The 27,543-nt window shown below is 40.9% G+C and overlaps 1 protein-coding gene across 2 annotated transcripts in view; it reads left to right on the plus strand.

The window, feature by feature from the left end:
- Window positions 1–3,881: 3,881 nt before the first annotated feature.
- GALNT1 (polypeptide N-acetylgalactosaminyltransferase 1) overlaps window positions 3,882–27,543 on the plus strand; it is a 92,480-nt gene continuing 68,818 nt past the window's right edge. The window contains exon 1 of one of the 2 annotated variants that reach the window (XM_037379979.1): window positions 3,882–4,096. The gene's annotated coding sequence lies outside the window, so the exon portion shown is untranslated. The remainder of the gene's footprint in view (window positions 4,097–27,543) is intronic. The other variant, XM_037379980.1, reaches the window with a different exon arrangement.

The following is a 27,543-nucleotide window of genomic DNA, read 5'->3' on the forward strand; positions in this document are numbered from 1 at the left end:
AAGAACAGCTATTGCAGACAGCTTGTAAAACAAAGACAATGCGATGGAAATAATGCAAATATAGTTTAACATTTGCTACAATAAAGTTACTTTATGACACCTTTTGTAACAACCTGAACAATAAATGCCAATTTTTTCATTGGCAATTAGCTCTGATGGGACAAACCCTACCCCAAAGTTGATGTGAAGACAGTGCTTATACATTCCTTTCTTTTTACAAAGTGGATTGTATCTGGCACGTAAGTATACTTTTTATTTCTAAGGTTTTCTTTTTAAAATGCCATTAAAATACTGAATGAGTGCAAAATGACCTCTATTAAGATACTGCTTGTTTGTATTCCGTTCAAATGGGATGCTGCTTCAGATTCCAATGCAGTGAACTGCCAAACTCTGACACAGTGACCTGCTTCAGCTGGGGAATGTTTTAATCCCAGTTCTGTGAGGATTCCTTGGCAAGGCTGCTCCTGGCTATTGTCCTCATGACACTAAGCCATGCTGCTGACACGAATTACAGTTGCACATCCCCTGGGATCTGGCACCTGGTGCCTCTGTTTACCTTGCAGGTAGTTCGAACTTCAGTTCCTCATCTACCCTGAGCCTGGCAGCTTTGGCATTTGTCCTGGTCAATTCACCTCTCTGCAGCTGTAGGAGGGCTGCGCATGTAGGATGGAGACCGATGTAGGAAACTGTGCCAGTTAGTACCTGCTACAGTACAAATTACACAGCGGGGTCCCCTCTGCAGTATACTAGCTGTTTTCCCCAGACCTGGTATTTTGTGGGGTTCTGGGCACATCAGAGGAGTGGCACAGCTTGGACAAACATGTAACCAAAGCAAGAGAAATCCTAGAAATCCTGCCCGCCCTCCCCCCCCAGCTTTCTGCAGTATGTATGTCAGAGCAATTTGAGAGTGTCATGAAATCAGAAGGATAGCAATAGCATTGACTGTAATTACAAACCATCACAAAGATTTTTAAAATCTATTTGTTCTCATGACTTGGGGATGTACATATTTTAAAATATCCCTCCAATAATAATTTTATAAACTTGACTTAGTAGTGCTCCACAATCCATAAATCTGAATCTCAATATACTTCTCTTAATACAAATGCTATAAACTTAGTCCTTAAATTACAGACTACATGTTTGAATGTACACTTACTCCAAAATTACATCTTCTTATCTACATGGTTTAGTGAATTCATATCGCTTCTTAAAGTGTCTTTGGCTGTATCTAGATGTCTCACACTGACTTCTTTTCACAAAATTGATAACATTTTTGTTAAGTGAGTTTCCTGGACTTGGTTGCAATGCAATAGCATAGATAATTGAGGTGTCATAAAGATACTCCACCATGGGGATTTGGGATATGTCCTATAGCATCATCAATCATAACAGAACAAGTGTTAAGCTGCTTGCATGCAGTAAACTGCTTGCATACAATAGATCGTTCTTCCTAAAACTTTTTAGTATAAATTGAAAACACACATTTTTGGCATAGGAAAGCCTGATACTTCTTATATTACCTGCCTGTGTATAAATACACACATAGTCAATCCCCAGCCTATAAATGCTAAATGAAGGCAGCTCTATAGTTCTTGCACTGGCGTGTGTTACCGCTCACAGGGAAGCTGCCTGTTGTAGTACGCAGTCCCTGGTGAATGTATCAGCTGAGCAATACAGCAAAGCTCAAACACTGAAGTTGTTTAAGCACACAAGGAATCCCATTCAGCTCATTGAGGGTGAACACATGTGCGAGTCCTGCGCTGGGCGAAGAATGCCTCCTTGTCCTACTGTTTATGCATTGGCTACCTTGGTATTTTTACACGCATGTTTACTCTGTCACCTAGCTACAATTTTTAGCATTTTTCAAAATGTTTTTTACTAGAACTACGTCAGTCAACATTAGTCAAAGCCACTTTTAGTCTATTCCTTGGCTTACCCTGGCTAGATGTCTCCTCTCCTCAGGAATCCATCATCCACTTTTGACTGTCCCCAGCGAGGGAGGAACAGGCAGATGGAGTCCAAGTGCAACCACTGTGCTGCTGCCTGTCTCATCCTGCTTAGAGATGCTGGGGCTGAAATATCTTCTTTAGCAATTGCAAAAGTAGGCAAGTATACAGCTGTCAAAATATGCGTGCATCAAAATACATGGAGAAACAGGATTCTGTATGCTCTCTGCCCAGCAAACCAAGGACTCATCCTCAACAGGTCTGTGGGGGCACACAAGGATTCGGAACTTGCTGGGTTTGTCTGAAGAAAAAATGTCCCAAAGGAATGGCTGGGAAACCTAAGTGCCTTTAGAAAAAGGCCTAAGTTACTTCTGAGAGAGGCAGGAGCAAGGAGCACTTGCGTATGTGGCAAAGAGTAAGAAAATGAATCTTGGGGTTAGACAAAATAAAAATACCATAGGGGTAGTGGCAGCTGCAAGTGTGTGGTGGGTAAAGGACTAGAACGAGTCAGCATCTGAACAGAAACAGCTTTGAAGAGAGAAATAAATGGAAGCACCAGCAAAAAAACCCCGTCGATATAGCAGTGTTCGGCACTCACCTAACTTGGTCTGCACACTGTCTTTATTTTTTTTTCCTTTCCACGTTTAAATTGTATTTAGAATATAGGGTTTCTGCCAAGGAACTTGTTAAATATGTTTATAATGAGCACAGCATGGGTTTTGGGTTCTGTAAACAAATACCTCTTTAAAACTATACATCATTTCAGAGACTTTAAGATTCACTCGTCAAGGAACCCCAGCGTTTCCTTCGCTGAAAACTTTGCTAGTTGGACCTTTTAAAGAGGGCACACAATCTTTGATCTATAAACTTTAAAAAGCCGAATTTAAGAGTAGGGAAAAACAATTCCCAGAATTCAAGTGTCAAAATATGTCTCGAGGGGGGTTTGGAAGTGATTTCCCAGCTGTGTAAAATAACCCCTGCACACAAACGCTGGTACAGGGCACACTGTCACCCTTCGATGCTGCAACGGGCCGCACGCCCGCGGCCAGCGCCTGGCGCGGGGGGCACCGCTCGGAGGGGCCTGGCACGGCCCGGCGCGACGTTTCGCTCAGCCCCGGGCCCCCAGACCTCCTTTCGGCGGGCGCAGCGGGTGCCCGCACCGCACCGGCCCGCGCCCCACCAGCCGTTCGCCCCGTGCGGAGCCACAGCCCCCGCGCGAGGCACGGCCGCCCGCCCGCCGCGCCGCCACAGGGCTGGGGGGCGCGGGCCCGCGACGCGCGCACCCGCCTCCTTGGCGGGAACCGGGCGAGGCGAGCGCGCCCGGCGGGGGGGCGGGGGGGCAGAGCTGCCGGCGGCCGCCAGCGCCGCCGTACCGGGGCGGGCACACGCGCCGGCCGCGCGCCACGGTCCGTCCCTCCCCGCGCCGCCGGGTGCCCCCGCACATCCGGGGTAGCGGCGGGGCGGGGCGGGCGCGCGGGGGACGTGTCCGCGCGCCGGGGCGGTGACCGCCCCTTTCCCTGCGCCCGCCCCCCCGCGCCGCCGCCCCCGCGCCGGTGATGGAGCCGCGGCGCTGAGGAGGGCTCGCGCGGCAGCGGCGCGCGCGGGAGGGCGGGCAGGAGCCGCCGGCGGCAGCGGTGGGGCGCGGGGCATGCGGAGCGGGCGCCGCCGGGGGCTGCAGCTGCGGGCTCCGGGGCGCTGAGGGAGGCGGCGGCGCCTCCGCCGGGCTCCGTGCGACCGCGCCGCTGCGCCCGGAGCGCGGTTCCCGGCAGCCGCAGGAAGAGGGGGGCCGAGGCGGCGGCGGCGGCGCGGCGCTACCTCCCCGTCCGCGGAGCCAGGCGGCGAGCGGAGGCGCCGGTTCCCCGCGGCTGTAGCGGCGGCGGCCGCCGGCGGCAGCCCGGCTGCGCGACGGCAACGGCGGCCGCGCCTCAACTTGCTGCGAGGTAGCGGCCGCCGCGACGAGTGGCCGGTGCGCGGTTCGTGCCCGTCCCCGCCGCCGCCCGGAGGATTTACCCTGCGGGACTCTCCGCCCCGGGCGCACGGTGACAGGCGCAGCAGCGGCGGGGCCGGCGGCGTCCGTTGCCTCCCGCCAGCGACCGGCCGGCCGGCCGCCCTCCGCCGGCCGCCCCGCAGCGGCAGAGAGGGCCGAGGTGAGTGCGGGCTCCGGGCGCCTCGGGTTCCGCTTCCCCTCCGCGCTGCCGCCCCGCGGCTCGGGGGAAGGGCAGCGTCGGGCTTCTTCCCCCCTCCGGCCGCCGGCGGGGGAGCCGCCGCCTCGGCCCCTCGCCGCTTCCTCCCCGCCGGGCGGCCGGAGGAGCGGGGCGGCCCCGCCGCGGTGCCTGCTCGGGGGGCAGCCGTGGGGGGAGCGGGGCGGGGGGCCGGGCACACGCCGCCTGCGCGCTGCCTGCCGGCGGCTCCTGGGCGGCCGCTGGCCGGGGAAGGGGGCGGGCGGGGGCTGGGGTGTCCCGTTGCTGCTTCCAAGGGCTCGGGGTGCTGCGGCGTGTCGGCAGCCTCCGGGAGCGCGTGTGTGTGTGTGTGAGCACCGGGGCAGCATCCCCGGCCGTACCGCGGCACCGCTGTCACATCAAGTTCGATCACTTAATGTTTATTACATAACATGTGACTAATATTTTAGACTTTGTCTTATCTGCCGGAATCCGGATCAACCTTATTTATTTCCTTTTTAATTTATAAAGCTGACTGAAGAGGGTCGGGGGAACTAAGGCTCCCGTTCCAAGCAGTTGCCTAAAAGCAAATTAGTTTTCATGTGACTTTACCCGTGTGAACAGAGGGTTACAGCCTTCTTTCTCTCCAAGAAAGCAGAAGTGTGCGTCGTCTGTCCCCCCTCCCCGTTTATTATTAAATACGGTCAAGTTTCTTTAGGTCCTTCTTGTTTTTAGCAGTCTCTAGAACCTGCCGCTTCATAAACTTACAGGGTGAGATACTGAAATAGAAACTGATTTTTGTGCAGCAGCTGCTGAGAGAAATAACTTTTATGGCGATGAACAGGAGTGAACCAGCCTCTTCTGTTTACATAAATGATGTTGGCACTACATGAACTGTAAATGAACATAGCCAACAGCTGTGCAAACCAAAACTATGTAACTGACCATGTATTTTTATACACTGCTATTCTCAACTTTGTTCCTTTGCAAAGGCAGCGAAAATCATGCTACTCTGAACGCTTGGAACACCACAGAACTAGTTTTTCTTGTAAATACAAAGGATTGCTTATATTGGAGAAAGCATTTCACTTTCTGGTGCCAGCTTCATCTTTTTCTGTGACTTGGAATTTTGTCCATGTGCTCCTGTGATGTTGGCCTGCCTTAAGTGGTATTGTTAGTGCTTTGAATTTGGATTTGCTGCATTTTAGCAGGCTTACCTTATCTGTAAAATGCAAATGCACATCAGAGAGAAATATTCTTCGAATGATTGTTGATAGGGAGATTGTGGCAGCATGATAGTCTTCAGAAAAATGATATGAATGGTACCTGGCAAGGACACCACATGCAAGCCACCCTTGAGATCAAGGTGATAATGATAACACTTGGACTATTATTGGATGCTGCCTGGCTTTTCAGAATTGTAAGCTGCGTGAGTGAGGATACCTTGTTTCTCATATATACCTTGTTCCTGTAGGAATAGGGCAATTCAAAGATGCTAATGAAAGTCATGAAAATGTTTTAAAAATACTGTGTGACAGTCACTGCATAGCCTAGTGGTGAGGCAGTACTGTTTCACTTTTATACAAAGATTTATTCCTCCCCCCTCATCATCTCAAACTAGATTTGCTCAAATGAGTTCAGCAATAAGGTATAAAAAGAATGGAGGTAATTTAGAATAAATTTCAGTGCCAAGTTGCTGCTTTAGCAAAACAGTACCCTACTGTCCTTTCTTTGTTGTGTGTATGGTGGTAAACTATACGTTAGCTGTAAATTTGTTAAATATTTTTTTTCTATTATGGAAAGGGCATGATGTTTGTCTTGGGATGAGAACAAACAATAGCTCCAGGGACACTCATTTAAAAACAGGGTGCTTCCAAATACTTAAATAATTTGAATATTGTTTACATTATATTTAGTTCAAGAGACAAGATTCTTGACAGATTTTGTTAGTGATTTTTTTTTTTTTGTAGTACACATGATAAGTCTCAGACTATTCATCTGGCACAAAAGTTTGATTCACAGGACCAAAATGGTCTGATCTTTGGCTCTGCAGTCCTCCCAGGTCTGTTTCATTAGGTTTCTTCTATGTGGAAGTGCAGGAACTATCTCTAGATGCAAGTTGACCTGTGCTGGGAGCCTTCACTGCTTACAAGGAAAAGGACTGGCCTACAAATTGAAATAGAACTATTTTTTTTAATATATATATAAGATGCATTAAAATGCCTTTTAGCAGTTGGACTGGTGCTGTTTCACACTTAAGAACTAATCACTTTATCAAGAATTTTTGAGTTCTTTTATTTGTCTTAAACTATTAACCAAAATCTGGAAGTCTGTAGTGCTGTTCAGGACAAGTTGTAGTGTGTGTTTTGCATTCCAGTGTTGCTCTTCAGGACCTTGATTTTTAAAGTTTATTTGGGCGGTGGTGTTTTGGCAGTGTTCCTCCTGTGTCGTCCCCCTGCCCCACAGGTCCAACACGGTGATTTTAGCATTGAAATTGTGGCAGTGGGGTTTATTTGGAGTTCATCTAGATGAATAGCTTGTAGCAGATACAAGAAGTGTTAAAGGAAGCAAATGTTGAATACTTCTGTTATGGTATGGATCTTATACTTCATAGAAGTAGTCATGGATCCTTAAACGTGATGTTCATCATCCCAGTCTAGTTTTCTGTGCTGCTTTGACTATTGGCAGATTCTTTATTATAAAGATGGACTAGAAATTACTTTGAATATTTAATTAAGCATTGCATCAAAAAAAGCATACCTCTGAACTGTATACTTCCCACTTTCACTGAGCAGCATCTGAATTTTTGGTGTAAATTATTTCCTTTCTATTTATGTTGTTAAGTCTACTTATACCCATGCATTTTTTCATGTCTTGCTTTGTGATTCTTTGTATTAACAGTACTAATTTCTAATTCTCCACCTAATCTAATACTGTAGCAGCTTTTTTTAAGTAAAGATTGAGAATGAAGCACTAGTTTTATATGAAGATACCACAGTTCTGCGAGTGCTTACCATTGCTTCTTTTGAATCTTTTGAATTCTGATACTTTTAATTTTCAACAGCTATGTTCTCATATTGAACAGAGATCTTTCTTGAGTTCCACAGGGATGCTTGTAATCCTCTTGTTTGTACTAGGTCTGCTTAATTTAGAAGGCTGCTGACCATACTAATAATTCTGTCTTTACCTTTCAGTGACACTTCTTCTGCATTTATTAATATTGAATTTTACTTGCTGCTTTGTTACCTGTCCATCATGGTTGAACTTTGTTTTCTGTACTTGACTAACCTACATAACTGTTAACTTTTTTTACTTTCTTTTTCAGATCATTAGTGCCTTTAAATGTTGCTTGCTTTATGGATCCTTGAAGCATCCTGCTGATACCCTTTTGCTGTGTTGAAGTTTGTGAATTCATAGTCCAAGCTTCCTGTTTCTTAGCTAGGGATAAACCAAAATATTTAAAGCAAAATATAACAGAAATCTGCAAGATATATCTGCAGTGCTGTAATCATCACTTTTATTTAACTTTTAGCACCAAATATTTTCTTGCCAATAGTGTTCTAAATTTAACATCCCCAAATAAAATGTTTTAGCTGTGTGATTGTCGTAAAAGCATTTTGACACCATCTTCCACTAATTCTGGCAAAGCATTTTTTCCCTTTTACAGTCTTTCTAGCAAGCTTAATCCATTATGTGAAATTGGCCCATCATAAAAATCAATGGAATTGATATACTTTTACCTAATGTATTAAAGAGCTGGCTAATTGCTCTATTATTCACTTTTTGATCACTTAAATATGGTTTTGTGCTATGAAATATGAGGATTCTTAAGGGGCATTTACTTTTTGGCTGAATTAGAAGCTTGTGACTTTGAGCACTGCATAAATATCTTGCGCATGTACTGTTGTAGTAACTCCCGACTCATTGAGGCATTCTTACCATCAGGTTCACATAAAGGTCTGGTTATAATCCACTAAAGAGAATTACTTGAATTCTAAAGCCCTGAATTATGCAGGTTACTTGGTGGTTTGTAGTTTCTTGTAGGAAATGTAACTTTCTAAGAAACATAGAAACATTTAGATTGGAAAAGACTTTCGAAATCAGCAAGTCCAACTGTTAACCCAGGATTGCCCAGTCCATCACTAAACCATGCCTCTAAGCACTGCTTCTACGCGTTTTGTAAATACCTCCAAGGGGGGATGGGATTCCACCACCTCCCTGGGCAGCCTGTTCCAGTGCTGATCACCCTTTCAGTGAAGACATTTTTCCTAATATCCAATATAAACCTCCCCTTTTGTAATTTCAGGCTGTTTCCTCTTGTTCTGTTGCTTGTTATATGGGAGAAGAGACTAACACCCAGCTGCCTGTAGCCTCCTTTCAGGTAGTTGTAGAGAGTCTTCCCTCCATGCTAAACAATGCCAGTTCCCTCAGCTGCTTCTCATAAGACTTGTTCTCTACACCCTTCACCAGCCTTGTTGCCCATCTCTGGACAAGCTCCAGCCCGTCTACATCCCGTTTGGAGTGAGGGCCCCAAACTGAACACAGTATTGTAGGTGCGACGTCCACAGTGCTGAGTGCAGGGGGGCGATCACTGCCCTGGTCCTGCTGGCCACACTGCTTCTGATACAAGCCAGGGTGCTGTTGGCTGCCTTGGCCCCCTGGGCACACTGCTGGCTCATGTTCAGCCAGCCATCAGCCAGCACCCCCAGGTCCTTTCCCACCAGGCACTTTCCAGCCGCTCTTCCCCAGGCCTGTAGCGCTGCGTGGGGTGGTTGTGCCCCAGGTGCAGGACCCGGCACTTCTCCTGGTGGAACCTCATACAATTGGCCTTGGCCCATCAGTCCAGCCTGTCCAGATCCCTCCGCAGAACCTTCCTGCCCTCCAGCAGATCAACACTCCTGCCCAGCTTGGCGTCATCTGCAATTTACTGAGGTTTCGCTCTATTCCCTCATCCAGATTGTCGCTGAAGGTATTAATCAGGACTGGCCCCAGCACTGAGCCCCGGGGAACGCCACTGGTGGCCTGCTGCCAGCTGAATGTAGCTCCATTCACCACCGGTCTTTGGGCTTGGCTGTCCAGCCAGTTTTTAACCCAGTGTAGAGTACACCCATTCAAGGCATGAGCAGCCAGTTTCTCCAGGAGAATGGTGTGGGAGGTGGTGTCAGAGGCTTTACTAATGTCCAGCCTTTCCTTCATCTACAAGGCAGGTCACCTTGTCATAGAAGGAGATTGGATTTGGCAAGCAGGACCTGCCTTTCATAACCCCATGCTGGCTGGGCCTGATCCCCTGGCTGTCCTGCACGTACTGTGTGGTGGTGCTCAGGATGACCATTTCCGTAACCTTCCCTGGCACCGAGGTCAGTCTGACAGGCCTGTAGTTCCCTGGATCCTCCTTCCTGCCTTTCTTGTAGATGGATGTCACATTGGCTGACCCCCAGTCTTCTGGGACCTCTCCAGTGTGCCAGAGCTGTTGATAAATGATGTAGAGTGGCTTGGTGAGCTGCTCCACCAGCTCCCTCAGTACCCTCAGGTGGATCCCATCTGGCCCCATAGACTGGTGCATGTCTGAGTGGAGCAGCAGGTCACTGGCCCTTTCCTCCTGGACTGTGGGGCTTCATTCCGCTCCTCATCCCTCTCTTCCAGCTCAGGGATCAGAGTACCCAGAGGGAAGCTGGATTTGCTATGAAAGACTGAGGCAAAGAAAGCTTTAAGTATCTCAGCCTTTTCCTCATCCAACATGTGGCAATGTTCCCCTCTGCATCTAAAAAAGGATGAAGTTTATCCTTGGCTCTTTGATTCCTCGTGTCGTTGTTTGAAGGGCCAATGGAATTGAACAGTTAACATAAAGGTGTGTTTAACTGATAGCCTCCGTTGTCACTGAAAGCAGATGTGCTTGGAGACTTGGTCACTTAAGAGTAGGTACACTTGATAAGGTGGTCTCCCTAGATTGTCTCTTGATACCGCTTACTATCCTTGCTTCTGTGATTCAGGGATTTATTTTCAGTCATTAAAATAACCCACTGCTTTTTGTTTTTCTTCCCTTATCTTATTCTGCCTTTAAATGGTAGGTGTGGTATGGAACTTGCTTGTTAAGTGGCTTCAGAACTTTTTTTTTTTGCTGAGGTATTTGGTTTTGGTATTGGAGTGGCCACCTTTATTTTTCTGTGGAATTCAAAAGTTATCCTCAGCAGTCAATGCTTTGTAATGGTGCCTTTTCACTGGAATCAGCGTTAAATGACCACTGCAGCTTTCATTGATAGTTTCAGCTTGTGTATTTTTCCTGTATTAACAGTTCTTTTCCAGCATTTAAGACTGATATACAGGTAGGGTTATTAAGCGCTGTTTGTGTTGTAGACTGCTATTCTGCATAATCTGATTGTACTTAAGACATTTGTGTGTGTTCTTCTGTGAGAAGTTACTCTAGTGAAGAACAGTATACAGCAGCAGCAGTTTGCTGCTGTGGAAATTCAGACTGTGGGACAAGCTGATGTACAGCTGCTGTGAAATTCATTCCTAGTCGAGGAGGGAAGTGTTTTCATACTTTTTTTTTTTTTTTCCCCTCCTTGTGCCATGCTAGTATCAACTTTCAGAAACTTTACTCTCTTAGAAAACTTAGCCAAAAGATAAGCCAGTTCAGTGTTCTGCTGTCTGGCTGAAAGAGCATTAGCGTCCTTTGGAGGCAGGTGTGAACTAGTCCTCTGTTCCATAACACTTGTCTTGCTTTTAAAAAAATTACAAGCTAGTGTAATACTGTAAATGTTTTGGAAAGCCTACTTTAGTTTCACTAGTGCTAATATTGGTTAAGCTGTGCAAGTGGTAGAGTCTCTAGGAATCGTTTTTTGGTGGGATTTCTTACTGTAGACAAACTTTGCATTTTTTATACAAATACTGTTTTGTACTGGGGTGCAGTACTATTTTCATGTTGAGTTCCAATATTTCTTCATGTTAAGAGAATTCCTGATGTGTAAGTGAAGTCATGTGACAAAATTTGTAATCCTAGTTATGTGGAACATTTGAATCGGGATGACATTCAACATCCAAGTTGCCTGTGAAAACTTGTTACAGGCAAGTGAGAGGGTACATAATTTTCTTTGACTTTTTTTTTACAGTGCATCAGAGTAGACTCCAGAGCTTCAGCTGGTGCTTTACATCAGCCACAAGAATTATGATAATATCACAGTTAAATATTAAATAAATACAGAACATTAAGTAGTTCTACAGGAGACAAGGAATACTAGCTTTATTTTACGGTCACAACATGGTGAAGGTCAACAGAGCCTGAAGAACTTGAATCCAAATTTGTTGACTTTTCTGTAGCCGCAGGTCATCATTATCATCTCTTTTCCCATGCGGTCTGTATGCTGGCAATGCTTTAGCGCCAATTGTGAATGATAACCAGAATTACACTGAAAATTAAGAGGGAAGTGATATTACCGGGAATTCTTCCAGGGAGAGGGAAACCAATGTTTTTTTTGGAGGTCTCTGTGAGGAACACACCAGGGGATGGGAATATTGGTGAAGGTCAATTGTCAGTGTGGAGAGAGATTTGGAAGTGCTCATTGCATATCTGAATGAAGAAGCTGACTGAAAAGCTAACTGAGAAATGGATCAAATGACCATGGACCTCTGTAAAGAGAAAGAGATCTCTAGTACTGGTCTTAATCAAATGTCTCCGGAACAGTGTTCTAAAATTAGTTTAACTAAAGAGGCCAGGATGAGTAAGGACTAAGACCAAACATAAAGCTGTCTCTCACTCCAGCCAAAAGTGGATGACAAGCAGATGTGATTTCATGTGGTCAGTTCTTAACTTTGCTAGGTGATGCTTTTAACACCTCCCCCCCCCTCCAAAAAAAAAAAACAACCACCACCCACCCACAAGTACAATAGACTTCTGAATCTTCAGATGGTCCAAGTGCAAGTTAGTGGTAGGTGAAAAAAAACAGGACTGGTCAGAGCTGTGCTTTCACTCTGTGATATTTATCAGTTTGATTACCATTATGAATAATTTAGCATTAAGAACAAGCTGGGCTCTTATGATGTGTCCTGTTCATGATGTTTCTGCACTAAATACATTGAAGAGAGAACATTCACTGATGGGGCATTTTTAAACTATCTTTAAGGACTCATTTAAGTTAAAATTAAACTAATGGATTTATTTAATTTTCACTTCATTGTGTACTCAGGGTAATTGGAATTGATATACTTTTCAAACACAGAAGCTGAATCCAAATTCTAGATGCAAAATTCAGCTTTGACTATTGTTTCCAGACAGTACTTCTGTAAGAAATTACTTCAATTTCTGATTGCAATGCTACTTTAAATGTCCAGTTTGAGTTAGTGACTGTAGTGAAGAGGGTAGGGATGCATTTCCACAGAAGGTGGTTTTTTTAAGTCCAATTTGTGGTTTTAAACTCTGTCTATAGTATCATGTCAACAAAATTCATGTCTGCTCTCTTTATCTTTGAAAAAATGGTTGAAGACGACATACCAGAGCAGTCCTGTTCCAAAGAGATACTTGGAACAACAGGTATACTTCAAATAGCCAAAAGCACCCCACTCTTGCAGGCAGTGTGTGACTTAGTTCGCCCCTTTTCCAATATACTCTTGCAATTTTTTCTTCAGGGGTGGCTGATCAGAAGTTTAAGAAATACAGATACTTAAACCAGTAGTAGTTTAATAAACCTTTTTTGTTTTCATTTTTCAAATTCTGGAGGTAGTGTGGACATGTACACATCGTACTATAAATATTAAGCTTCCTGAAATGCAGAAGTACGGCAGTTTAAATATGTTTATTTGAAATATATATTTCAAAAACCCGAAATTCACCCCTTAAGGCCCTCTGCCTGCAAAGAGAGATTACAAAATTGAAGTCCCTTTTCAGTCTGACGCTTCCAAATATTAGATTTTGTTGTTTATTTTCCTGAACGGAAAGTCTCAAACAGCATGAAAAATACAAAGTTGTTCAGTTCAGTAACTTTACAGAGTAGGAAAGCACAGTACCACCTTCAGGAGCCCTAATGCAGTTTACACATTAGACACTCTTTGTAACTTCTTGCATGCTTTGAAAGGCCTTTAGATTCATATCACGACTTATTCCTTGCTCCAGTGCTGTTCATGTATAAAAAGGGTTACAGATGGGATACGAAAGTCCAGTAAGTTAACCTTGCATTTGCTTAAGACTTTGCTTTAAGTGTCTGGCCTCTTTAAAGAACAGACTGGTAATGTTTTGGAAATGTGGTCTAAGATAACTGTGGGAAAACAACTCCAAGCTGCTCAGTGGTCCCTTTTCTTCAACTTCTGCTGTGGTTTATTTGGGCACTGAAGTGGATAGGGAGAATAATGTGACAGGAAGGATGCACAGGAATTCTTTATTCTTTGTAAAAGCTCAAGTTCCCTGCTAAAGCAGAACAAAATAGGGCAGCTGCTGCTATGTTAGATGGCATAATCAAAAAAAATGGTTTGTTTTTTTTTTTTCAGTTCAGATTGGTTTTGATGTATGGCATCACAAGTTTTATGAACATTGGACTTAAATATTTTCAAAGTGTATAGATCAACACCATCCTTAAGGACTTTCAGCTGTGCAGAGTTCCAGAAGTAAATGGCTGATAATCTTGCCTTCAAATAACTCCAGTGGGCTGAGAACTTAAAAAGTATTGGTAGTGTACCTTTAGAAAAAAATAGTGTTCATTATAGGTTTTATATGCTCTAAAATATGTATTTGATGTTCGACTGTGAATAGATTAATTGAATTGCTGGGAGCTGCATTAATATTTTATCAAGTCTAAAATAATTTGTATGTTTGTAGTTGAAATACTACTTTGTTGTACAGATTGTTAAAGAATGAGGAAACCTTTGGTACTGTGACTGTCCAGTAACACTAACAGACTCCTGCTGAAAATATTGAACAATCAATCAACTCTTGTAGAAGTGTAGTTGGAAGAACGACGCTGAAATGTAGTACAGCAGAATCAGAGTTACTCTGACAAAAGCATCTGAAAAAAAATTCAACTTACATATTCAGAAGGCATATGGTATAGTCATTAAAAGTCAAATACTTTTTTTTTTTTTGGTATTACGAATTCAAGTACTATTTCATGATATTATTCACATTATTCTGCTATGGTGTCATGTCATCAAATGAAAAAGGGTATTTAAAAATGAATAAGCTGAAGAGTCCAGTGAGTAACAGAACTGGTTAGAACATTTTAAAGCAACATGCACCTTGTGTATGCATACTCAACGCAAAACTTTTTTCTCTATCAGAATAGGCTGTCAGGCTATATAATAACTAATTTTGCACTGCAGTTCTAAATCATAAAAACATAAATCTTGAGTAGTTAATAATAAAAAATGTAAGTTAACCAATGCCCCAAAATTCCCAAGTAATCTTGTATATAGAATTTGTTAAATCTTTAAAAAAGAAACCCTGCAAAACCCAGAAAACCAAACCCTCTGTTTCTGGAAGTTACGTATTTTCTTTCCTGCCTTCCTTCGTCTCTTCCTCATGTTTCTATCTTTTAGTTCCTTTTAGATTTTGCAGAGTTGTCAAATCACATCTTTTATTTTGCCTTTCCATGTCCAGGAAAGCTAATCACTCTTCTGCAACCAGTTAATGCTTGAAATCTGCTGTGCGCAAGAAACCAATTGTCCTGATCTCAGCTGTGATCTGATTCACAGAAGTACAATAATATGTAATTTTCTTGCTCTGCATTATAGCAAAGCTTTTTTATGGAGCTTTAGACTGTCATGAGTATTGCTTTTTTCCTCAAAATTTTACTTTTCCAAACACACTAAGAACTTCCTAGAGCTGAAACAACGGTTTCTGTATATTTGAAAGACATCTAAGGACTCTTTTCAACCATGTTTTCCTCTATTGAAAACTACATAAAACATTTTGGCTTCTGCCAGGAAAACAATGCCTTTAATTTTTTATAGCATACCTCATGTTATTTGCAGTAGAGTTGAATAGCACTGAGTTGTGGTCACTCGTTTGCACTAATCCACTAGCTGCAATCACTAGCATTTTTGAACAAAGAATCCACAATGGGATGGTTTTTAAAATGAGCAGGCTTTCTTTATTGTCACTTCTATGCAGAAGAGCCCAGACTTAAATAGCATGCAAGTCAGGCACTGATTTTGAAATCAAATATTTGACCTTGGGATCCTCGTAGCTAACTTTTCAACTCTGAGGCTGTAAAAATATGTGATACCAACTTTCTTATAATGAAACTATCTTTTGTTGTGGTGGCTAATGAAATTATGATTCACTGCCACTTCCGTCTGCAGGGATGAGTATTTTTATGGAGCAGAAACAAGAACAATTTATTGTTATTCTAAGGGACTGTGTGTGTTTATGTATCTGTCACTTGTAAAATGCTGGCTAATTGTTAGTTTAAAACAGTTTTTATCAATTACTGTTGTAGCTTAAGTTGTATCAGCTTAAGTTTGCCATAATGTGTCGTTTCTCCATGTTTTCCTTTTCTTTGAATATGTAATGAGTGGTTGGTTGCATCATTAATTCTTATACAGAAGGATGTGGTAATGATTCAAGAATGGCAGCGGAGAAATATATCTGAAAGAAGTGAAAATAATAGAAATTGCTAGTAGTTTGTTTTTTTGGTTATCTAGTTTGACATGTCTTAGAGACCTGGTTGTCTGAAAGTGAAGCTCAACCTTTTTCAGCAAATCATCACTTTTTTCATTTAACTCAAGTATTTCAGAATTAAAATAAAATTATCTCAAAGTCAGCTTACTGAGAATGTTCATTTTAGTGTACTGGTGCCTGGAGAGTATTCAGAAAAGGTGTGAGGTCTTGTATTTTCATTTGCATGCAAATTCTTGACATAATTTAGTTTAATTTAATAGAGATGTTTCAATATATTATGAATAACTTAATGAGTTCCTTTGTGTTTTAACAATGTATGAAACCATTACATAAAAGGTAAACTAGGATATGTCAGGAGAAAGAGACAAGACTTCTTTAAGAGAAAAGTGATGACTGGCATCTTTGAAATAAATTGAAATCTATTTATGGCCAGGCATATTGAAGAGGAAGTGAACACAGTGGCCCAAGTGACAAACACTGTTTAAATGTTTCCAAATCAGAGTCTTGCGGTTTGGAGGAAAGGGAATTAGTTTGGCTCTTTGGTGGCAGCTGGAACTGCTACTGCTTTGGCATCATGAAACTTGTCATGGGGTCGAGCTGACACTTTCAGACACAAGAAGGAGAAAGTTTAGCCAGTCTTATTATGCAAAAAGTTGTTGAAGAATTATCTTTCTTTTCCAAAAGGGCTTTGTTTCAGATGGAGAGGAAAAAAATGATAGTTATTTATAAAAGCTTGAATGCTTAAGGAGAAATATTACTGAAAAGCCTCTAAGCTTATGAAATCAACTGTATATAGATGGGAAATTTTAAGAGACTTCTATCTTAAAACTGTGTATCTGTCTGAAAATCTTTGTATCTACTGTAAATGAAAGGTTATGGAAGAAAAGTGTTCTTTTTGAAGCTGAACAGAAAACAGTATAATAGAGTTATAAATAAACATTTTTATTTTTTTTTTTACATGGTTCTTTCAGGAGAAAGGAAAGTAAAGAGACAACTTTAATACACAAAAGGTTTGAAGGACATTTTGAAAAACTTGAAGGCACTTGCTTTGGCTGCATCTGTGTGGATCACATGTCCAGTCTTCAGGAGATGGGAGGGGTGTTTCCCTGGCCACAGCAGCACTGGCTGGGGTCCTGTTCTCCGCCTGCCGGTTGTCTGTTTTCTCATCATGTATCAAATACGGTAACATCATCCCCTGTGACAGTCCTTGTTGTAAAAGCTAATAGTGTTTTCAGGTGAATGCTTGCCCCAGCCAGGAAACAAAAATCCCTTTGGCAGGAGAGGAAATGTTGCCCTTTGAGACAGTTTGATCTCCTGCTCTGTTCACATTTCAGCCCTCTATTGCTCTTTCCCTATACAGACCACTCCCCCACCCCCTATTTGCAGACTGCTTTTAGTTATACTCTATGGGGAAAAGTCGCCAAAATATTAAATTGGCACAAATCGGGAGAAAATTGATGCTGAGGAAGAAGAAAGATAACTCAACAGTTGTCTGTTCTTTCCTAGCCTGCCAGCTCACCAGTGAGCCATGGTTTTGACTGACTGGATGGTATTCTGGAACCTTGGGACAAACCCTGGCATGTGATACTTCTTGCTGATTTGGCAATTAAGAGACATAGGGAAGCTAAAATAGTATCATGTGGGGAATGGATGTTTTGGGAGTGGAGGAATAAAGGAGAGCTTGTAAGGGGCAGCCAGCAGCAAGGTGCTGAGTTTATTGCTCTTCACTGAAATCTGTGGGAGATCAACCCACAAGTTCTACTTTCCACAAGGCAGGATAACTTGTTTTAGCAATGGCTGTTTGCAGATAGACTGTGATTTATTTGTAAGCATCCGCGTTCCAACAGATATTTTTCAGTGTGCTGCACCTCCTACTGCAGCGGGTCCTTTTAAACTGTAAGAAAGTAGCCAGCTGCTGCTACAGGGTAGGTTTTCTAGAAGAACATAGTGGTCAAAGTTAAACCGCTTTGCTTGTAGTAATGAGTAGTTGGTCATATTTCTTTTCCCTGACACAAAGTTTCAACAGTTTGGTTGTGAACTCTCAGTCTGAATTCACTGAATGTGTGTGTGTTTTTTAAATTTTTGTTTCTTTAATGGGAATAGTTTGAAAGCTGCTTATAGAAGAGATAATTAGCTTATAAAGTGGCTATTTTGGAAGTATACCTTCTCCTGAAAAAACAGAGGAGGAGAACAGACTTCAGACAAGATGAAAAGATTAATGTATTGTTTGTACATCTAAAGTATGTAAGCTGATGTAATTAGGGACAGTGATAACCTAGTTTGTTTACTCTCTGAATACCATGAGGAAAAGGAATGAAAGAAGCTCAATTCATTGTCTTCGTGCTAATATTTTCTACACAAAAATATTAAACTGGATACCTTACCACACTGGGAAAACTGAGGATTATTTCTTAACAGTGACAGCAACTTGCACAGAAGAGTGGTACGAGAAAATTGATAAAAGCAACTGTCTGCTCAGACATTCTTCAAATGCAGTTGTTGGATATTTAGTTATGACCTAGTTTCTTTGGTGGACATGTGTTCTAAGCTGTAATGGCACAGAAACTATTAGGAAGGACTTCTTACACTATAAATCATATTCTCCCACCTTCCTGAAGGTATGCTACTAAATGATATGATTTTAGGGACTTGATGTTACTAAGAAGTGAAATGTTATTGTAAGTGTGGACATATTTTTATTTAATTACCAGAATTAGCTGCTTTTTTCACATTTAATATGTAACATTATAACAACTTCCTTGGCATTAAAAAAAATTAAATCTAAAGAATTGATTGCTTCAAGCCTTGAAATTAATAAATACTAAGAAAAAGCTTAGGTTGTCTTAAGGTGTATTGTAACTATTTTTTCCATTTGATGTTAATGGTATCTGATTCATGTGTTTATGTTGATCTGCCTAATGGGGATTACTTCCCCCCGCCCCCCCGGCCCCAGTTTAGCATATTAACAAAAAAATTGCAGATTACATGTAATATAATACATTCTGTTACACTCAAATTTTCCTTCATTCTGGTAATGTTCAGGGGTCACTGACATTCTTTTCACAGCATTATAAGTAAACCACTGGGTCACAGTATTGAAATACTGTAATGTTGGCTCCTCACCTCGTAATTATTTTTATAAGTATGTAAGATGTAAATGGTCAAAAGCTACACCTCAGCTTGAAAAAAACAAAATGAAATCTCATAATGAGACATTGCTTTGTTGAAGGCTCTTTCAAAGGAGGTACATTGCCTCAAAGTGCAAATGTTTGAGACTGAGGAAGATTGGAACTGGGTGGCATAACTGATGTTACCAAGCATCTTTTTAAGGATTAGAAGTAGTTGAGGGTGGGTCAGAATTAGATGCTTTGATAGCATATGAACAGCTTTGAAATAAAAACTCTGGTACAAGATCCTGTTGATGAGAATAAAGCTGTGATCTCAACTTTCTCTGGACTGAGTAATGTGAAGGAAGCAGCGACATTCCCCTCTTCAGCTTTTTACTTTGCTGCAGCTACAAGCAGCATTGGAGAGTCAGTGCTTTGCCTAAAGGCGTGCGGTGGTGGCTCCAAGTATAGGCAGACAGGAAACTGGGCAGCAAACACCTGTAGGAGAAGGGAACAGAGGAGCTGGCAAGAGATAATAAGGTAGGTGTCTTGTTCTAGAAGATAACAATATTCAGATGGCTAAATAGTATCTTGCCATTTCTTTTTTCAAATAGCGACACGGTTGTGTAGCAAGCTAATTAGTAAAACAGTTAGAAAATCCCTAACTGTTAAGAGAATGTAGGTGTAGTTTAGGGAGAATTTACCAGTTGGCAGGTGAAAGTTTTGACTAGTGTAGTTACCCTGTCTAGTAAGTTTTAGGTAGGAAAAAAATCAACTGGACTTCCATCCTGCCCTTCTTGACTCTGACACGAGTGAAGTTTACTCTTGATATAGAACTTAGTTTTCTTTTTGTGCTTGCTTGTGCTTTCTGGAAATGAAACATAAAAATGGGGGGAAAATGCTTTAAATTCTAAATATTTTGATATAACTCGGGTAAAAGAGGGTAAGCTATGATTAGCAGAAGAGTATCAGTGGGAACTTGGCAAGAAATGGGAGGGGGTTTTATACCCCAGTAAAGTGTAAAGTAGACATACTGTCTGCTTTCGTTTACAGCATAGGGCACACTGTTACAGCCCTGGGGTATGTTGTATTAATTGTTGAGGAGGTAGACAGGACAGTTGATATATTTGGATAAGATGTGATGTCAGTTGAGAGAAAAATTACATGGCACTCCAAAGCAGACTGAGAAGATAGTTATATAAGAAGTTAAATTTACATGTTCTCTACAGACTTGTAGTTTTCTTTTATGTACATGTGCTGAAGATAGCACTGAGCTTTATGTCTTGTACAAACTTTTGTCATATTCATTCTGGATGAGTAAGCAGAATATTGTTGTTAGGATATGGAAGATCAGGTTGAATTTTCCATTCTGTATTTAAAGGGCTTTTGCTGAAAAGACCATATATAAGTCATCATCTGTTTATTTAGAACTTAGTTTCTGGAAGTGTGGAATGCATTTTGGTGCAAATCTAAGAGTAATGTTGACAAGTTACTGGCTTGAGCATACCTGGTTTGTAGAACACTTCAGCTTGCAAAGCAAATAACTCTTCTCAGCATTTGCTATTCTTTTGAAGCTGATGAAGCACTTGAAATGCTACATATAAATTGGTTCTTATTAATTTTATATCAAAGTGATTTGAAGCTAAATGTACATGTATCATACTGTGAAAACCCAGCTTAGGTATTCTGACAAATGGATGGTCTTCTGTTCTGGTGGGAGCCTCTCAGGGAGGTAATCACAAGCCCCAAGTTTTCAGTTGCAGAGAAGGTCTTAAAAATGCTTTTACAGCTGGTACCCGTTCTCTGGTTTAGTTAGTAATGGTGAATTGGATTTTAGTTTTTCAAAAACAGTACGTTTCCCAGTATGCACAGAAAGTTAGTTGATACCTTTCACAGGAGCCAGCATTAAGAAGTGGTTTGCTAAGGGTATGACTTTGTCAAACCGTTTTGCTGAAAGCTGAATGAGTTGGCAGGCTTTGTTTTGGCCTATCATGAGGTGTGCAAAAGTGTTCAGCGCTTCCTGCTTGCTTTTCTTAATGTCACGTTAAACATTTCAAGATAAGTGGTTTAAAAGAGTTCTAGTACTTCCAAAAATTTTTCCCATCTGTATAAAGGAATAGTTCAGTGTCAATTGAACAAAAATAATATATTCATATTTCTGTTGCTTCTTATTTAACTGTATTTTTAAAAGGTGCCTTCTTTCATTTTGGTGCTTGCAGAAGTATTCTATAGTGTAGCGTACCTGCTATCAAATAAAATGTTAAAATTTTATTCTTCTGTAAGTCATGGTTCAATCTGTATCCTGACCTTCCTTTCAACACTGGAAGTACCTAGCCTACTTGTTACACTATTTTGTCGTTAATAACTTTGTTTCTAGGGACTGATTAGAAAGTTAAACATTCTGAATGTTTTTGTATTCCTGCCTAACTTTTGATGTAACCTAGGATGAGCTTCTAGATGGAAGATTCCCTTTTCATCCCTTTCTAGAATATTCAAACAAGAATTATTCCTCAACTGTCATCCAGCCAGGTGTTTTAGGGAAGCAAGTTTATATAACTGATGTATTTCCAGTTACTGAAAATGCTAAATGGCTGAATTTATATCTGAATAGCTGATGGAGATTTCCAATAGTGAAAGTTTCTCAGACCCTGAAGCGTTCTGCCAGGTGTCAGATTAATAATCCTTCTCTCATTATGTTATGATGTAATTTAGTGTTCCTGGTCCAGCTGCTAAAGTAGCCTTTAAATTGACGTGGAAAGCAGATACAGAATAACTGAAAACCAAACAATTAGAGAAAATAGAAGACATAATTGCCACATAACAGGTCTGTTGAGATTTAGTGTAACAACAATGGCAAGTCTCAAAATTGAAAAATTAGGTTGTTAACTTCGTGACTGTGCCAGTCTGCCACTGCTGCTGAAGTAAACAGTCTTTTCCTGGCCATACTTTCTCTTCCTTAGGCATGTATTGTGAAATATATTGCAAAATTTTCTGGATTGCAGTACGTTTCTGTGCTAAATTAGTTCTAACCTGTACACAAACATGGTGATGTCAGGAAGGAGTGTAGGGATAGAAGCAAATGCTTAGGGACTAGGAGATGTTATTATGCACTCCTTGAGCAGCAGTGCTGATTTTCAGTATTCTTGATTTATATTTTTAACTTTATTTTAGGCATGAGGTATATGTAAACTGCATACCAAGGTATCTTCTGAGTTCGTGCTTGTAAAAAGAATGGTACTGGAAACAGATGACTTGCTCAGCAATTAGTAAACTATGTAAAACAAGGTATTTCTAGGAAGAAACCTTAAAGTTTGCAGCATGATTTGGGAAACTGTATGCTAAAATGCTGCATTGTCAAAGAATGCATTAAAACAGAAGTGCTTTTTTTAGAAAAGCTAATTCATTGGCTTATTGTCACAGCTTCCTCATCCTGGTGGTGACAGTGTTAATATCTCTCAGTATTCTGTTTCAACTGCCTGCTACTGATTTCACAGAAAGGGACAAGAAAAAAGTTAGGATCCGCATTACTAACTGAATCCATTGTTTTGGAAACTTGATAACGTAATGTTTCCTGTGTTCCTTGGTGGTAAACAAAACTTCCTGAAATAGGGACCATTATCTCACCTGCAGCCAGAAAATGTTTGGCTGCCTGTTTCTGCTCAGAAGAATGGAAGAAACTTTTTTTTGTTTAAAGTGATCTTCCTACTTTTGCAGATGAGAAATGATAGTCATTTGTCAGCTCAGCCAAATTTCAGATACTGTTGCAAGCTTTGCCTGCAGGCAGATGAAGATATCCGAAACTAGAATTTCTGTGGGAGAGTTAGTATTTGTGTATGAAGACATATGCTCAGTCAAGCAGCTTGTTGTTTTAGGGTACATATTCTCCTGTTGACACTGACAGACAGTCTTACTGAAATGCTTTATATCTGGCAGAAGGCAGCAAACCATTCCCTCTTCACTTCTATTTATTTCCCTCACCACAAAATTTCTGTTTTAAATAGTGTGTTAATATTTTCAAAGAACTGAGCCCTCAGGCCAGACTTTTTTTCCTAGACATGGTTCTACATATTACTTCTGTGTTCTAGGCTGAGGTTTTTCTAAAGGTTTACTTTTATGTGCTGTAAACTTAGTGTTGCCTGAGTTAAAAGTCCTCCTAATAAGCAGTGCATAATTTTGGACTTCGGAGTTATGATATGCTTGTTCACTTCTTAAACAGCTGTCTCTAATACTTCCATTACTTACTGGGGGACTAATGTAATGTGTGATAATATAGGGCTTCATAAAAGCCTGTAGACAAGAACACAATTTCCACATTTTCCTCTTTGATTAACAAGTGCTAATTGCATCCTGCAAGAGAATACTTCCTATTTGATTTGTGACTTTTTTTTGGTTACATTTGGTTCCTAAGTTAGTATACAAAACAGCCTTTTTTAGCTCTGTATACAGCGATAAATTATTTGGTTTAGAGTAAGGACTCTAATATTTGTATTTCTTTCACAGTAAAGGTACAGAGCTGAATAGACAGTAGACTCTCTGTTTTGCCAGAATGCTGGAAGAAATGATTTCTTAGTGTCTAAACAGACATAATTAGATGTGTGGAGCAGTGGTTTTACTTTGGGGACTTCCTACCACTTAGCACTTTGTTTATTATATTCATGAGAAAATATCGTTGAGATGCTTTGTAAATATTGAGAAGCATTGTGTAAATTTGACATTTGCTTTTACAAATTTACCAGTTGACTTATTTCAAGTACTGCCTGTTCTGAATGGCAAGTCTTAGGATCTTGCTTAGATACCCCCCCCTCCCACTTTTCTCACTTTAAGTAATATGCTACAGTGCACACCATAATACTGTATATGTGTGTGATCTCCAAAAAATCTTAAGCCTTTGGTTAGAAGTAGAACAGTTCTGTAGTTCTCTTTCTCTACATACAGGACAGAGTTGCTGTAATTTTATTATCCCACAGTTGCCCGTTTCCACTTGCAAACTGATTTCTTGGCCCATGGAAGGATGAGGTTGTGATCTTTTAAGCACCATTAAAGCAGCATGTATGAATGTCCATAATTTTGCATTCCCCTGGTGTACCTGAGGTAATGGGAAATATTTGTGGTTATCTTGCTCTCTGTAGTTCCATTAAAAATTATCAGTGGAAATGGAGAAACTGGGTATGACGATAACTCAGTTTATCATAATTTAATATTTTATTATATATTTTATATTTATATTCAATTTATATTTACTGTATATTTTATATTTTATTATATTTATATTATCATTTTCTAAATTCTGTTCTCCTGCACTCTTTCCCTGTAAGCTTTCCTGCTGTTTGTTTTTTTTGCAGTATATCAGAAAGAGAGGTTATAGATTATTCAGTAGAGTATTATACCTGAGAATATAGCAGGCTGCTTTCCTGAAGCTCTCTGCTCACTGTTGAAGAAAGCGTTGGTCATCATAGGGCATGCAAGTTTACCGAACATTTATGAAGGTAGCTGTGATTGATTTTAACGTAGTTATGTATTTAACTATTTTGTATTCATAATTAATTAGGATTTTTGTTTTCCTCAGCAGGTCTGGGAACTTTTTTTCTAATGAGTCAAGGGAGACTAGGAAAGCTTAAACAGAAGGCATCATCTTTCTCAGCTGAAGGGATCCTATGTTTGTTTGCCAATGTTAATGTCACGTATGCTTTTTCTAGCAAAGAACAGTACTCTGAAAATGGGAGTCAAGCCACATTCATAAGAACTAATTGAAGTAATCCACTTAGTGTACATACCCATGCACCTGTACACATGCACACATCTGTATAGGCAGCTGGGATTAATGCCAGTTGACATACTGGAGCAGGTTGATGATTCTGCCTAGTTGCTGCTGCTTGGTTTAAGGCTGTTGCTCTACTCACATTTTTTGAGGAAGATGGTTACTTGAGCTGTTACAGTAAGTGATAATTATCTGATGACTCCTGAGTTTCATGTGACTTGTGGTGAAGAGTTGTCAGTGAGGTCCAAAGTATACACTCTGTATACAGGAAGCATTTTGTCTGTTATGTCAGGGGTGTGCGCCTACTGCTGGTCCTACCTGAGCTCTGTGAGCCAGGGGAGAGAAGGCAAGACTGGAGTTGGAACTATTGCAAAATAGGAGATTTTGAGAGGGAAGTACAGCTCAGTCTTTGAGTTTTCAGTAGCTGGTTACAATAGAAAAATTACTGAAAAGCTAAATTACCCACTCTTTATAAACAAACGAAACTTGTAGTGGACACTAAATCTTATTTTTTTTCACTTCTGGGTTCCTTTGTAGTGAATGCTTTGTCAACTGAAGGAGCTGAGAGGTGTCTAATGCATTTTGCTCTGTGGCTCACATCCTCCATATGAATCCACATTGGTTGCTTTGCATACTTGTGAAACAATGAGTGTACTGTTTCCTGGTGGCTGAAGAGAAGGTGCAGAGGGTGTCTGCCAGCTCACAACAGTCAACACACAACTCTTTGTTGATAGTCCCAGTGAAGGCAAGCATGCCTGGACCATTGATGCTCCATGCTTTTACTTAAGGCTGATATATGTTAATGCTATCAAAATAAATTGGTTGTGATGATTGCTTTCTAATGTTTTTGAATCACAATAGTTAAGAAAGACTTCTGTCATCTTTACAGACCTGTAATGCTGCTCCTGATTTACAAATAATTTGGTTTTTGTCTTTCCGGAGAGCAGTGTGAGGTTATGAAAGACAGCTTTTTTTCCCCCAAGTAATTCCGCATAGGTACTGTTTGAATTATGACAAAGATATTTCTTATAGTCCAAGGAGACTTAATAATGATGCTGAATATGATAGTAGACGTTTTACTGTTGAGAGCAGTAGATTGTCTTGTATTTTTTTTTTCTTCTGCTTTCCAGCAGTGTAATACTCTCAAGCAAAGTGAAAATGGGCTTTGCTGGATTCTTGATTTGGGGGCGTGTGTGTGCATTTTGCAGGTGACTTCTAAAATTAATATTTCCTTAAAAAAAATCCCTGTGGGTTCAATCACTCTTGGTCTCTTTCATACATTGCTAGTGTTGGCTTGTGTTGCTTTGAGTCAGTGTCCTCAGAAGGCAGGAGGCCTGTGAGAGGAAGGTGACGCTGTGTTGTTTGCATGGCCGTACTTGCCAGAATCATGGCTTCGTTGGTGAACCTACAAGAAAAGTAAGGTCATACACTTTAGATGTCAGCTTGATCGAAATAACTGTTACCTTGACAATTTTTTATGAGTTTTGGGGAGATAGTATGGTAGCAGTGTGTACTTTACACCTGTTAAGCACATACCTGTGTTTATGGTTTGCTGATTGTATTATAAATTACACCTATGGATCTTACTTTTTTCTGACAAATTGCATGCAGGAAAAAAATCTTGGGATTGTCTCCATTAGGAAAGATTTATTTAAATTATTATTTTCCTTGCTGTCTTTCTGTATAAGATAAAGCCATGGAGACTTAAGGAATAAAACCATGGTTGTGTTGTTGTATGCTCTGGGGTGTTTTATGTATTGTTGGTCACTTCAAGACCAACAGGTAGAAGGTGTGGTTTTCTTAGTGTTATAAATCTGTTTTCTCTGGAGTTTCATGGCAGGCTAATAATGTTGTCTCCTTTTCATGCTTTCCTATTCACTCCCCTACTCTTGTGTTTCTGGTCATGTGCAGGGTCATACCACTGGACTGAGCTGGTAGAAAAACAAGCTGATGAAATGGAGTTTGCTACATACCTTATGGCAACTGGATGATTTTGTGTGGGGTGGGTGGTATGTCACTGAATAAAGAGAAATTGACTGTACAGACTGGGAAGGTAATGCATGACTGAAAAATCATAGTTAATCCAATATTATATTTGGGAAGAGGTGAAAGTGGTAAGTGGAATGGAGTGACAATTGGAAATAGATATTTTATTGTGCATAGATAACTCTGCATGATCGTTGCTGTTATTAACATTAAATGTGTTAGAAGGAAGTTCTCTGAATAATGTGAGTGCAAATATTCAGACTGTTCAGCATAGACACTTAATATGAGACAATTATATTTGTACTCAATGTTGTGACTTTGAATCTGGTCAGCATATCAGAGTGGCTAGCTAAAATTTGCTTTGGTTTAAATAAAAACCTCAAGAGTATTCAATTCCCCTTAAAGTTCAGTTTTCAAAAAAATCCCTTTCTTTGTTTTATGTGTCACTTAAAAAAGCTGAGGCACCTACTGGTGCTTGTGATGACAGAATGGTGGTAATGGGGTATAAAACAGGACAGTGAAAATTATTGGCAAGGGAGATCTCTACCTAGAATATCTTCATCTAACCTTCATCCTGTGAAATACTTGGGAGTTGATATAAGAACTTATTAACAGAAGCTGCTTGGATTCCAAATTCCAAAATCCCAGCTCCAATAATTTCCTTTGAAGTCTGTAGGCTATTTTGTATGCACAGTTTAAAAGCAGTAGTAGTCTTCAGTTTAGACTGCATAGCAGTGTAATGCTGTATGGAGCATTGAAAGCCAATGGCTACTGGTAACCTTAATCTACGTACTCATAAGTGCTATTGCAGCAGATGCTTTCTTGTTTTTGTTCACCTACATATCCTGTTGTTGGTGTTCTTGTCTCCAAACCCACTTGCCTGCCCACATCAGGTTGGGTGTGTGTTGGTTATTAGTTTTTTCTGGGTTACTTTGGATTTACATGAAGAAAATGAAAGGGCACACTGCATCTTCTTTAC

Source organism: Falco rusticolus, chromosome 3 (assembly GCF_015220075.1).
Source record: "Falco rusticolus isolate bFalRus1 chromosome 3, bFalRus1.pri, whole genome shotgun sequence".
NCBI lineage: Eukaryota > Metazoa > Chordata > Aves > Falconiformes > Falconidae > Falco > Falco rusticolus.